This window comes from Austrofundulus limnaeus, unplaced genomic scaffold (genome assembly GCF_001266775.1).
Source record: "Austrofundulus limnaeus strain Quisiro unplaced genomic scaffold, Austrofundulus_limnaeus-1.0 Scaffold427, whole genome shotgun sequence".
NCBI lineage: Eukaryota > Metazoa > Chordata > Actinopteri > Cyprinodontiformes > Rivulidae > Austrofundulus > Austrofundulus limnaeus.
The window spans coordinates 200,216-203,617 of NW_013952829.1; the positions used below are offsets into that span (position 1 = coordinate 200,216).

At 40.2% G+C, this 3,402-nt stretch overlaps 1 long non-coding RNA gene across 4 annotated transcripts in view; it reads right to left on the reverse strand.

The window, feature by feature from the left end:
- Positions 1–1,161: 1,161 nt before the first annotated feature.
- Positions 1,162–3,402, reverse strand: part of LOC106529211 (uncharacterized) — a 15,518-nt gene continuing 13,277 nt past the window's right edge. For all 4 annotated transcript variants that reach the window (XR_001311607.1, XR_001311605.1, XR_001311608.1 and 1 more), the window contains one exon: positions 1,162–2,806. This is a non-coding gene — a long non-coding RNA (uncharacterized LOC106529211). The remainder of the gene's footprint in view (positions 2,807–3,402) is intronic.

The following is a 3,402-nucleotide window of genomic DNA, read 5'->3' on the forward strand; positions in this document are numbered from 1 at the left end:
GCTTAACATTGGCACTCAGTTCATTAAGGCCTATAGAGCTTGGCTGGAGCATCGTGCCTCTTGGCAGCGTGACAAAAGCTGTGAATCAGATTATGAGGGGCCATAACACAGCCAAGAACCACTGAGGGTGAGTGGAGTTGTCACAGAAAAGCAGCACTTGCTCTCTGGATGCTAATGCCCGGGACATAATGTAATTGCAGCGCTGCCCTGATTAATAAGGGCACTGTAATATTTGCACGGAGCCGCTGTTTACATGTGGAACGGCTCGTTTTGAACGTGCAGCGTGGCCGTAAACAAGGGCCGAGCGGCTTGTAAAGCTTTGGTTGCTACAAGCTGAAGAGACACCCCCGGGTGGGGGGGGGGGGGTGAGAGCTGAACTGGAAACGTCTTTCATTAAATTACCCGAGACTTCATAAAAGGAAGGGACACGAATGAAAAGAGCAGCGTACTTGTACTGTAAAAGGTTACATTTCATTTATTTTACCGAGGCGTCGCCCCCCCTTTATACATGATAATTTTAATGAATTGTGAGGGCACCATATGTTGATGTTGGCACATTCGCCATATGTGGCGCCAGACAGCAAATCACACAGGGAAGGTGTTTTTTTTTTTTTTTTTTTTGCACGGCAGCCACGTCGCACACGAATCGTCATTACGATCAAGGATGTGGGCTTTCAGTTTCCTCAACATTGTTGGTATGGATGCATATTAGCTCGTTATTCATTTACATAACAAAAAAAAGGGTCAAGCTTTAACTGGTTACATTAGAAAGCATCTCCACCCTAATTAATTTTACAGTAAGACAAGAAATAAATAAATATATAAAAAACAGATCTTCACTGTATTCCTCCTGATGGGCGAGACTTCAGAAAATGAATCCTCATCCTGGATGTTGCTTGGATAATTGTTTTTTTTTAATTCTCATTTTTTTATTTTAATCCTGAAACATAAATGATAATTTTGATTTCTTTGATTTCTGTTATATGCATTTAAAAAATTTTTTAACTGATCGACAGAACTACGCTGATCAAGCTTAAAGACAAGTCAAGGACAAAACACATGACTGCTAAACCTTTTTGATTTCTCTTTAAATCTTCTGCCACCTAAAGGCACACACACAAAAACAAAAACAGACACAAACATCCACTGTGCAAGTTCTGCTTTGTTTTCAATGTAAACCTTTATTACTATTCCAACACAGTTTGGCATACAAAGGCACATGTGGTGAGCTCTTATTCATAGCAATCAAGTTGCTAAATACAAACATAGACCAATGAGCAAAGTTAAATAGATATATTTGATATACATGAAAAAAAACGACATTTTGTGGCACTGATTTAATTATTACACACCAAAATTCATGGTTTTCATGCCTTTGGACTGATATCAGAAGAGTGACTTTTTTTTTTCTTGCAAAAGATTAAAAACATAATTTCAAGCTTATCCAGGCAGATAAGTAATTGTCTTGAGCACTGGGATGTGCATGATTATCAAAAGAATACATTTTCTAAATTAGGCCAAGATAGTCTCCCTCGAATCAATTGCAAAAAGCTCTGCATAGACTGTTTAATGTAATACTTTAAAAGATTTGCATAGATTATCAATCATAATAAAAAAATGCCACTTCCCAAAAATTAATAAAGAATGAATTAGGCTGTGATAGTACTTGTCTTATTGCATTTAAATGTGTGTGTGTGTGTGTGTGTGTGTGTGTGTGTGTGTGTGCTGATGTCAATAACAGGAAATTAAGGCTGTGTTTGAAGCCAATGTATTTGTCGCGTCTCACCCAAAGATGTATCATCGTGTCGAAGCAAGGTGAGTGTTATGAAGCAAGCTGGTGTGTCTGGAGGCATGCTGGGTAGCATATTTTAATAGTGTGGCATTTTCTGTACACAGGCCTGCTGATCAAAGACACTCCTGCCATCAGGATTATTAAATATGTGTCTACATTGGTTTAAATTCTCTTTATGACAGCACGGTACTATCAAAGGCTGCAAACATGAGATGCAATCTATCAACAGTGAACACACACACTCAAACTCCTCTGTATTTTTGTACACGAACAGTGTAGGCTCCTTAAAAAAAGAAAATGTTTATTTTGATATTTAACAAATGCAAAAAAAACAAAAAAGATTAGCCCCCAAAAAATCCAACAAAAGAAAAAAATCCTTACACAGATGAAAAAGGCTCCGCTCAAGCAAAAGAGACAGAACAGTTGCATAGAGTATAAAGACGACAGCTCACTCCTTCACCATTGTGTCAGCCGACACACGGAGCCGTCCAATCGCAGTGCAGTCAAATTCACTGCTGTCGTGGGTCTCACATTCATGCGTCTTTTGAGTCCTGGCAACTCTAACGGATCAGAATCTGAACAAAAACGTTGGGCTACAAATTAAAACAAATCAAAGTTAAGTGGAGCCTATAGGTTAACGATCATTTGTAACATGTTATATCTTATTGTTTACAGCAAAATAATAATTACAAACGTAAATGAAACAATTATATATGTGTATATATTTAAATATAAATACATATTAGTGCATATGACAAAGCTGCTGATAATGTGTTAAAGATTCCCACAGCTGCAGTCCATGAGATGTTCCCGCTCCAGTTTGACTGCTGGGTAAAACGATGCAGCGCCTCGCAGCCGTAACAAGAATCCCCATCAGGTTGTGTGCAGACAACAGCTTCACTCTTGTTTACTTCATCTAAATGGCAGCAAGCAGTCGGCAGAAGAGGCTTCCCGCTGTCCCCGCTTTGTGTGTCCTGTCCATTCTGCAGCCCACCCCTGATCGTCGGTGTTTATCTGCAAAAGAAAAGATGACATCAGGATGCAGCTTTGACTCATCTGTGCGAGACAAAAGCACGTGGCGAGGACAATCACGTGAATGTCAATACAATTATTTGAGACGGTGCGCGGCGAATTCCGATTTAGTGATATCAAAAGAAGGCTTGTCGCTGTTTTGAAATGGAACGTCACTTATTGGGATATTAATTGTGTGACCTAAATCTGGCCAAAGCGAGCATAGCTCCGTGTACCGAAGGGGGATTGAGGCTGAAGTTGAAAGGCCTTAGCAGGAGCCTGGTACGCTACGAGCTGCTGATACAAAGAGGAAGCATGTGATACACCCTAAGCTAGGCTGACTTGGACTTCAGAAGGCTATCAAACCCAGCTTTTTTTTTTGGTACATTTTCAAGTAGCTCAGACAAGCAACTTAAAATATTACAGCAGGTCACCGAGTTCAGAATAAAGCAACAATGGTGACGCTCAGCTTAGCTGCAGAAATCAACAATTTCTGATTAGCATCACCTGAGCTATTAGAAAGCATCATATTAGCTTTGGCATTTAGCATTGCAGCTCTGCTCTGAGCACAGCCCGGGAGGATGGGGTGGGGGTGGGGG